We start from the raw sequence: 10901 nt of genomic DNA, 5'->3' as shown, positions 1-10901 counted from the left end.
GCATCTCCTTCGAGTACCACCGCTACGCCGAGCTGCGGGAGGCGCTGGTGGCCGTGTGGCTGCAGTGCCCCGCCATCAGCAGGATCTACACGGTGGGGCGCAGCGCCGAGGGCCGGGAGCTCCTGGTCATCGAGATCTCCGACCGCCCCGGCGAGCACGAGCCCGGTAAGGGGGGCGGCCCCGGCGGTGCCCGCACCTGGCGGCAGGTAGCGGCGGGGCGGTACTGCGCGCCGGTGGTGCGGCGGGACGGGGCGCTGTGTCGCCAAATCCTCGCTGCGGCAGAGGCACCGGCGGTCAGCGATCGTCTGCAGCCGGCGCGAAGCGGCTTTATGCCGCTGCCATTGGATTTAGCGCCCCGTTGCAGAGAGAAACGCGCTGAATTCCCCGGGAGATGTCAGGAGATGCGGCAGCAGCCGGAGTGAAGGCGCTGGAAGCAGGCGCCCAGCGCGGGTCCGCTGGCAGGGGAGGTGCTGGCCGCCCCTTCCCCGCACGCCCCGCACCACCGGGGAAAGCCGTGAAGCAGGAGACTGTGCGTGTGAGCGGCGTGGCACGGCCAGCGTGTCCCAGCGGCCGTGTCACCCACCGCGGCACACTGCAGGCACCGGCGCAGATGTCTCGGGATGTGTGGTTGGGTGTACTTAAGGTTTGGGACGTTTTTTATGAAAGGGAATGTGATTGATGCTGTGCACTTGTTTTACCCCTACGAGTGTGCATAGTTCATTGTTTCCAGTTTTAGAATCGATAGTATCACTAATGTCTCTATGTGAAAAGGCTTAATCATGAAAGCCGCTCAGTACCTTTGGCCCAGCCATAAGCCTGATGCAGTTATGTCCTCACATTTCCCTCAGTGGGTTAGAGCACAGGTCTGGAAGTATGTGACTTTTAGGGAGGGATGTGGCTTCTGTGAGTCTCCGGGGATTTGGCCAATACAATTAGTGTTTAATATTCTACTTTATGACATGAATATAACCTTGCTTTGCATCCTCAGGGGACTTAATGTTAGGGCTACAGATAGAACTTGAAGGTTAGAGGATATTGGACATAAGGAAGATAGAAGAGGGAAGGCAGGGTAGCAAAGCATCGTCTTGAAATGAAAAATGTTGGAATTGCAGTGAAATTTGAAAAATTTCTTTGTGGTACGTTGCCATCTTGATATCGGGGTGAGGATCCTGAAGCAAAGAATTATTCTATTGCCGCTGTGTAATTTGCACGATACAGTGATAACACAGTCATTTCTGTGGCTTTGGATTACTATCAGGGGATAGTCACTACAGCTCATTTTTTTGACTGTTGTGTCAATCCAGGAGGGCTTGAAAGAGGGACAAAAAGAGCATGCTGCCCAGTCTGAGATGGGGCTATGGCTCTTCCTGGAGACACACTTCTCCTCTTGGTGTCAGTGACGTGAGAAAGGGTTCGTCATTGAGCCTAAGCAAAAGGGAATCCAACAGTATTCCTTTTCTGAAACATGCTTGGTCCCTCACTAAGAGAGGCCTCTAGACAAAAATACCACATGTTGCAATGTCCAAATCACATGTCAGGGAATGTGATGAGTCCTGGCAATCTTTAGTGGTGGATGCTGAAAATGCTGGTTTTTGGAGGGGATTAACCAGGGTTTGAACCAAAGCAAATTCATTGTTTTATTTAAATCCTCAGTTTCATTCTGTCAGGTTCTGAGAGTTTCTCAAAAAGTGCAGAGCTACTGCTCTCTGCAGTGGCACATGGGAGAAACTCGGGGTCTTTTCAGGAAGGGCAACAAGCCAGACCTCATGCGTAGTTATGTTGAGCTCCTTTGAAAGAATTCTCAAGGCGTTGATAACACTCCTGCTTCTTTGTCATAGAGCCTAAGCACCTACATATTGTGCCAATGGTTGCATTAGAGGTGTTTTCTTCTTAATAACATGCCCTTTCTTCTACTGTGTAGTAAAAGGCAACACTGTTTATTTTCGTATGTGAGCTTTTTTAAGCTATGCAGTAAAAGAAGTGGAGCCTTGTATGAGCCTTGGCAGGAAATACGAGGCTGATTCTGCTCATACCTGAGGGGGGAACCTTGCTCGCTCTGAGCATCCTACTTAATTCCCAGGGCGACAAATGGAGTAGGGATATTTGGTGAGATAAAGCTTGTCATTGGGTTTATTTTTAAAATACAGGGAAGTATGAACAAAATATATGCTGTGGTTCATAGATTTATAGTCTGTAGAGAGCTCGTGCTTCTAGAAGCCTGGTGAGTACACAGGGATGATACCTGAATCATCCAGTGAACAGCTGTGAAACAAAAACGTTTGTGTTCACTTAGCAAGCAAGTTGATGACAAAATAGATCAGGAAAGTGTCTGCAGAGCATCAGTAAAGACTCTTTGTACTGAGTAAATCAAATACTGCACATACATGCAACCATTGCATAATCACACATGGCCATGCAGCATTGTGAGAATGTATTTGATAGTATGCAAGCATATAAATCAACTTTAATTTTATAATATCAGCTATTTTTTAAAGTTAATGTGTAATATATGTGCAACATTTGAAAAAAAATGCATGAGAGAAATAGGAAAATTTTAGAAATGTGCTTTAGACCTCCAAAGCAACTGGAAAAAATCCTCAGTGAATAAAGACACTGAAACAAATTGTAAGGGCCTCCTTTTTTCACAGAGTAAATATACATTATGAGGATATTTTTTTAGGTCCTAATCCTGCACTGGAAGTTAGAATGATTCCATATGAGCCAGTCTGGTTTCTTGCTTAATCATGCAAAGTGTCTTCACAAAACCTGGAAACCCTAATTAGTCATCTGGAAGATGCAAGCTGAGCCTTCAGCCTCTACTGAGTTCTTCCTGGGGACATGATAAATACCAGAAGCGTGAGACTGCCTAAAGTTTCTGATGCTACATTGAATTCTTAGAGAATGTGCCTTCTCTACAAACTCGAACACCTCTGCTTCAATTGTGGTTCATACCAATCAGAGTTTGGGCTACTGTTCTGCAATTTTGTCCGTTTTGTGTTTTGGGTTGTTGTTTGGTTTTGTTTGCTTGTTATTTGGTCGTTGTTTTTTAAAGTTTTTTTTCCTGTTTTTGTTTGTTTTGTTTTTGTTTGTTTGTTTGTTGTTTTTTGTGGCAGCAATTTCTTTAGGCTGATACTGCACCTGTATGGGAGATTAGAGCCTGCAATCACTGATGGAAAAAAAGCCCTTGAATAAGGAAAACCTGAACAACCCAGAAATGAAGATATTTGAACTTTATTGAAGTTTTATATTGAGGCAGGTGTTCCATGCAGATAACCTCACTTTGAGTCAGTGAGGGGAATCCTTAAGGGAGAGGAAGATGAATTAGTCTGTGTCAGTGGTTACTTATAGAAGGTATTGCATAAACCTAGACTGGAAGCAATCAAAATGTTTAGGAGTAACTTTGATTGCATGAGAAAATACGGTTTTGTCCTTGTGCTTGCCAAAAATTGGCCAAGTTGACAGGAGGTCGTGGACAGGAAGGTCAGATAAAATGAGGAGAAAGAGGTCGTTGAAACTTGATGGTGCACCAAGGGATAGCAGAGGACAATTGATGGTAAAACACAGATTTTTTTTATTTCTTTTTCTAGGACAAACTAAGCAATCTTTTGCCTTAGTTTAGGTACAGGAGGATATGGACTACTCTTGCTCTGGATATCTGATGTTCTGTTGAACAAACACCCATGGATGCTGATTTCTAAAGGCTTTTTGTTTGTTACCATAATTAAGCTCATTTTGAGTATGTTTGTATTCTTTAATAGCAATGGAATGTATTTAGAACTGATGAATACCAAAAGCAGTTTGTCCACCGTTTATGTTCAGCCACTTATCTAGGCATGCTGCCACTTCTGGCTCATTTGTACTATTGATTTTGGAGGTGGAAGATCAGTCCTCTCCATTACCACTTCACTTTCAATGTGAAAGTGAAATATTTTGACACTTTCAAGATTCCTAGGTTGGATGTTTTGGGTTTTTTTTTCTTGTATTTACATAAAAAATTGCAGGTAAATATTTCTATGGCTTCCTACTTTTTAAAAAATATAAACTACTAATATTTTAATAGTGTTTATTTTTCAGTGTTTAGTTTTGCGAAGAAGTCCTCAAAGCAAGGCTTATTAATTGGATGGTTACATGTGCAACAGATACAGACCCTGAAAATTAGTTTTGCATAAATTGGATGAACATATAGATTTTGTGACAAAAAATGACCTGCAAATTTGTGACATTTTCATCAAAGTGTTCATGCTAGAGAACAGGAAACAAAAATCCTGAAAATATCAGAATAATGACATTTTTGTAAACAAAATATTTAACGCCTTTTTAGTGTTAATGATTTTATCGTTCATTCTTTTCCCCACAAGCGTCTTTCCTTCAGATAGAAGGAAAAGGTTTATTTGTAGTTGAGCGAGACAACTGATTTTCTAGAAAATTGCATACCTTGGATTTTGCAGTTTCACACAACAAAGCATTGTGAACCTGTGAGGCAGGAGCACACTGAGCGTGAGTCGAGCAGTGCATTTGTGACTTGGAGCATTTTCAGGGCCTTGTGGGTGAGACTGCAGTTGATTTTATGAGGTGTAACTCAGCTACATTAATCCTTGGACCCATCACTTTATCAAAGACCCCACTTGGCAGGATGAGGAAATGAGCTGGGTGGGTCAGTGCTGGCACAGAGCCTGAATAAGCTGCTTGGCTTCCCAAATTATAGCTGCTGTACTAGCCCCCCCCCCCAAAATCACCAGATGTGAGGCTCTCAGTTTTTCACACCCCAACCCTGCAGTGTTTCCTCCTGCAAAAACATAATTAAAGGGTGACTAAAAGAGAAAGGAAAATCATGGCTCTATATTGATAAGTGGGGAAATCCAAGATTTGTCCTCTAATGCGGAAACTATGGCTGGTTTTTATTCTGTCAATGAAGTGATCCCTTATTCAGCTGTGGCACCAGCCATGTGAGCTAGTGTTTTTGGTGGTAAGAAATTGTGATAAGTAAAGCTGACAAAATAAAGGGAGAAGAATCATTTCTCATAATGTCTTTATGTCACTGTTGCACAAAACCTATTTTAAAATATTTTTTAAATTACTGTAATTTAAAAGACTCTGCAGCCATTTCAGAGAACCATGAGGAAGTGCTCCTCTTTTTCAAAAGAGAAAAAACAGCAGTAAGAAGGAGAAAACATGTAGGAGGCTGCCATGATTTCAGCCCATCGTGGGCATGGTAGTCTTAGAGTGGGGAGACCACTGGATATTGCCTGTGGGTCTTATGGGCTGTCCTGCTTCAGATGGGTAAGTGCAGTGCTGGGTTTGATGGCAGGGCATTGTATCAGTGGTGATGTCAGAAAGTATAGAGCTCGTCTCTTGCTTATGGTGGTATCATCAGATACAGCTGTTCTAATTTTATTACCTACAGTTAATTGCACTTGATTTTTCTAAAGGTGCTTTTCCTTATGCTCTGAATCTGCACGTAAAAATCATGTGAGCTCTTTGATTGGCTCTATTCATATCTCCTGTATTTGCAGAGCATTAATACAAATTACATATGGGAAGAGCTTGTTATTAAACCCAGGTGTTAGAGAGCAACCCTAATTTTTGCATGCTTGAGTTTTAAGCAAACACCAGTTTTTATCAAGGGCCTCTCGTTTAGCATTCCCTTTCTGAAGGGAGATGTTGAAGGGTAGAGGGCTGGTTGCTGCTAAATGCGTGTGCACTGAGTTCACACTCATCCAGCTGCACTCCATAAAGGTGGAGGCTGTAAATGAGTGGATATAAGCAGAACACTTTGTATCAGGAGTAGAGGAGATGCTGTGCTGACCGTCTTCTGTCAGCTGTAGTTTTACTTCTCTTCTGGCTTAGGTTTGCAATCCTCTTTAAAGGTGAGCTGCTGTCTGGGCAGCCTGGTAATAAGAGCACCTGCAGGACCAAATCGTGAGTGGGAGTAGGGCAGCTGCTGCTGTCTCTATAGGAATGGATAAAATAAAATGCAGAGTAAAACATGCTTAAACCTATTACTCATGTAGCCTTCTGCATTTAGACTTTTTCTTTCCTTTGTGCATCAGGAAACAGATTTTCTTTCAGAGCTTGTGAGGATGTTCTGGCTTTCTCATCAAACACCACCAGCGATATGCTACTGACTTGCCTGCTGGGAATGCAGATCTGGGGCTGGCTGTACCTTGTGCATTCTACAGAAGACTGAGAAGCTGTAATTACCTTTCCAGAAAAATCCCTTATGGGCTTTAGTGCCACTTGGGGTATCCCTCTGGAGTCACCCAGCCAGGATTTGGCCTGGGATCATCTCTGGCAGGACGATTTTAATGCTGCCTGCATTCAGAGTGAGGTGTTCGGTGTCCTTTGCAGACTGTGTAGGTTACACAGGTCTTGGGAGGGCTGTAAGATTTGCTGGCAGGAAGATGGCTTTCTGTGCATGCTGAGTGGTTTTTTTAAAGGCATGCTTTATTGCTAAGAGCCTTGAATATCTTCCTTTTTTTAAAGTGTACTTCATAACATGCAGTTTTTTGAAAATAGATTTTTCTTCCTTATTATTTATTTAAGTGAAAAAATATTATTTCCTTGATAGTTCTGATTTTGTCCTATTTCAGTTTTCATGTTCAGCTAAAAATAGAGGTGCAGAATACCAAGAGAGAAATGTGCTCACAGAACTCTGGTGAAAATCAAAGAGAGGTAGACACGTTTATAGATCACATTCGCAGCTAGTTGTTAATGCTATTCACGTTCCCACTGAAGTCAATGGAAATTCACAGTAAGTGTGGTTAGGCGGCTGTGCTAGGCAGTCTGCAGTGTTTTCTAGAGATACCCTCACTCTAAATTGCTTCACAGGCTAAGGTATTTAAAGACTCCCCTTTCTCTTACATCACTTAAAAAAGGGTTGAGCGGCTGTGTGCTACCTCTGAAAACACTGTGGATTCCAGCTAGGGCATGTCAGAAGTTTATCTTTTATTTGCTGAAATAACACAAAGGACAAACAAGCTGTGGTAAAAAGGTCTGTAATTATTAAGAATAAACATGGCTGCAAAAGACTGTTGTTTTATTTTTCAGGCTTAAAATGAGTGTGAGTATGCAGAATATTCAGTTTGTTGATCTGACCCAGGCTGCTTTTTACAATCCTACTCCTTTTGAGAGTTCATTACTTTTATTTCTTTTAGAGTCATCATCACCTCCCACACCTGCAGAATGCCTTAGCAATTCTCAAAGAAAACAGAAGGGGAGCCTGTTTTGTCCTGTACTTGGCTTAGAGTGATCTTTTATTATGGAGACATTAATGCGAACTCCAGAGAGTTAGTGAGAAGTCTATAGAGCATGGTATTTCCCAAGATTTTGTGAGACTTTTTGTTAAAGCCAGGAAGTTGCAGGTGTGTAATTTCTCAAAAGTGACCTCATTATTAAAATAACTTTTATTTTTTTCAGGAGAAACTGTTTTTTATTCTATAATTTAGTAATCAATATCTTAAGCCTTTAAATTACATTGAGGGTGAAAAGCACAAGATAGGTATTTCTGTTTCAGAATAAACAGAAATTTTTGGTTGTAACAGTGGAGTGGTTACTAGATTCAGCCAATAATTTAGTATTAAAACTAGTTTAGAATTAGTTCGGTTTTAATTCTGCCTAATTTTTGTTTTCAGAGGTGGTATGTGATGTAGAAGCCTACATACTGGGCATGCGTATTCATGCTTTAGTCTCCCTTTTACTGGTTATCAGATTGGGCTACAGTGACCTCTGAAAATGTCTGTTTTCCCTACTGACTGCAAGAGGAGGTAACATTGGGCAGGCTTCTGACTTAGGAACATGTGCAAGAGCTTACGCTTAAGACCTGATGTATCCCAGCCTTCATGTGTCATCATCTAACGTACCTTGTTGTGGTTTATTGTGCTTGCTTAGCAAGACATACCATTTATTAACCCTGTCTGATCTTTCCTCAGCAGGTTAATTTATATTGCGAGTCCTCATACCTATTTTAATTCATGTTCCTCCTAAAAAAAAAAAGCAAAACCCAAAACATCATGCCACAGCTTTTTTTGGCCTATATTTTCTTTTTTAAAAAAATGTCTCATGCATGTATTACCACAGAGTTTTGCTTTTTTTTTGTTTTGTTTTTCTTCCGTTGAATTGGGAATTAAACTGTAAAGAAGATTTGTAACTGATTTCTCTTAAAATTTTGTGTAATCAAGCAAAACTGAAAGCTACAGTGTGTACTTTCAGGCTTCTGGGTAAGGTAATTGAAATGATTGTAGAGTTACAATGAGTGGAGTAAAGGGTGTAAACTTCATATATTTCATTTTGGAGTAAGTTGCACATTAGTAGCCAGAGTTCAGTGAATTCAATGCAAAGGTTATTTTGGTATGCTGAAGCTAAATGAAGACATCAAGGGTCTTGGTAGTTAAAAGGTTAGAAAAAAAATCCTTATCGGTAAAATGATAAGGATAAAACGGTAGCAGAGTAGATGGGTTTGATTTGCTGTGTGACAGGAAATGGAGCTCTTTGAATTGCCATAGGCTGGCTTGTATCATCTCAGGATAAGGATGAAAGCTGGTATTGTATTGGGAGTGAGTGAGGAGCTCTGCAGAACAACAGTGCTGAAACTGAGCAAGTCCCAGCTTGACATGCTGGGAATTTGGAACAGAAGTTCTGCCATACTATGAAAAAACACCTTTATGTGCCGTGGTGCCATAGCTGCTCCCTGACGCTGAAGTTGTCACTGCTCTTGCTGCTTTCAGGGGCACTGCTGGAGACAAGGACACTAGACTAAAAGTGAGGTCTTGATCTGTAGTGCCCTTCCCTTTGAATGGAGGTTTCTTGCAGTGTGCCAGTGTTGTGCCAGCTGAATGACATAGGCAGCATCTTCCCATCACAACAGCAGGTGACTGGGCCAGTACAAAGGCATATGTTAAAGATGTGTCTCTGTAGCTACAATGGCCAGGTAAGAGAGAATCTTGAATCATAAACCTGTGGTTGACAGTTCAAAGGCAGTAAACATTTGTTTTTAATGAATTCATTTTCCAAAGTGAGACATTTATAACTGCATGAGCAATTAGCTGCTTCCTGGTAGTTGTTAATATTGAATTATGAGCAAAATTTGACATCCTTGTTTACTCACAAATGAAGTCCTGTGGAGCAAGCTGAGATAGCCATTCTTTGTATGGAGCTGCTCGTGGCCATGGAGCATGAGCTGCCTGATTTATGACCAAAGAAAGATACTGCTCTGGCTGCAGAGCCTGCCCACAGTGAGAACAGCCACTGGATGCCATTTTGAGTACTTATGCTTTGGTATGATCTACCTTAAAGCTGAATGAAAAGAATTGTTTGATCAGAGGGGACATTGGATTGGCCAAGGTTTATTGATCTATTTTCTTGGCAAAGACATCCTTACTAGTGTAGCAACCTGATGATCTGGTAGGGTTTTTTGGTATCTAGAAAGTATGATCTCAACCTTTGCCATATTAGTTCCTACCTGCTTCCTGTCAGTTTTTTCCTAGTAGAAAATAGCCCCAATGTTTGTGCTGACTTAGCTATGCATAATGGACATGTGGTGAGGGGTCATCAGGAATTTGTCTGCCATTTACCTGCTGCAGATAGACAATTTTTTGTTTTGTTTAAAAATCCGCCTTGATAGCATATAAGTACGAAGAAGATACCAATTCCTTTTCTTCAGTGCTGATAGGTAGAGTCAGAGACAGAGACATCAACATTTGTGAAGTTTCCATGTGTTACAGTTAGGGGAACAAATCCATAGTTGAAATAAATAGTACAGACCTTCAGTGAAAATCTTGCAGTAAAAATCTTTAGAGGAAAAGTCTATAAATAAACAGAAACAAAGGAGCATCTGTTCCTTGATACTCCATGAAGCAGCTGATAAAAATAAAATCTGTATTATTACAGTAGCCAATACAAAGTGAAAAAGTACCTGCCAACAGAAGATCCCCTGAATAGAGAAGTTTAGGGGCCAAGAAGCTCATCTGACTTGAAAATTGAAGAATTGTCTGAAATAGACGTTGCCATGGAGACAGAGAGGATTAGCAGCCTGAGACTGATTTCATTGGTCTGCTGCTAGCGCAAGTTGCTTGTTTGAGTAGCATTAATATGTTGTCTCATGCTGCTTTATATGCGGAGACCATCTGGCATTAGTGGTATTTAAAGGTGCAGTTCTGTTAAAGAAAGATTTGGCCAACATGGATTGATTTATGTTTGTAAGATAAGTTACAGGAGTTAGGAGGACTTTGAAAAGCTGTTTTGTGCATAAAAATATTCTGAAAAGTCACAGCACATACAGAGATGAAGTGGGGCTTTGGGAAGGAGTACAAGAAATTTCAGAGTTTTGTTTTATACTCAGTCAGCACGCATTTAAAATATTCACTGGACAAATATGCGCTTTTCCATGTTTCTTCAGGTGTGTATGTGAAGGCAGCCACCTTTTGCAAAAATAAACCTTTTCACTTTGCACTGCGAAGCTGCTTGGGAACTACAGCTCCACCACCTTGAATAAGTGCAAGATCATATTGTACATCATATTGTGTATTAAGGAAACGTTTGTTTTAGAGTTAAATGAACAAAATAGGGTCTAACTAAACAAGAGTCCATTTAGCTTTACTTCGGAGTCCATGATTTCAAGAAGAAATATTTTCTTTTAGTTTGACTATATGCCTTTGAAAATGAATTTTTTAGCAAAGTATTTGAGAAGAAAGACAGTTTGTAGAGACTAAGATAAACCTTATCTTTGATCTATTTATAGCTGTGAGTCTTCATCTGCTTTCCTTAATACCACTCTGGAGTAGGAGTTATCTTCTAAAGAAGCTTATATGACAGTACTGACATTCCTCAGAGGCTTATAAATTTTCACTACTTTGTTTGATAAATATTATTATGGTACTTAATTGTTCTCAAGGCTTTTTTACCCG

General features: G+C 41.0%; 1 protein-coding gene across 1 annotated transcript in view; it reads left to right on the top strand.

Moving 5' to 3' along the window:
* The first annotated feature begins 6 nt into the window (after positions 1 to 6).
* The window catches only part of CPE (carboxypeptidase E), a 56592-nt gene continuing 45697 nt past the window's right edge, over positions 7 to 10901 (top strand). The window contains exon 1 of the mRNA XM_018071083.3: positions 7 to 165. The gene's annotated coding sequence lies outside the window, so the exon portion shown is untranslated. The remainder of the gene's footprint in view (positions 166 to 10901) is intronic.

This window comes from Manacus vitellinus, unplaced genomic scaffold (genome assembly GCF_001715985.3).
Source record: "Manacus vitellinus isolate BGI_N305 unplaced genomic scaffold, ASM171598v3 scaffold_0_pilon, whole genome shotgun sequence".
Taxonomy (NCBI): domain Eukaryota; kingdom Metazoa; phylum Chordata; class Aves; order Passeriformes; family Pipridae; genus Manacus; species Manacus vitellinus.
This window is presented reverse-complemented; position numbering and strand designations above follow the sequence as displayed.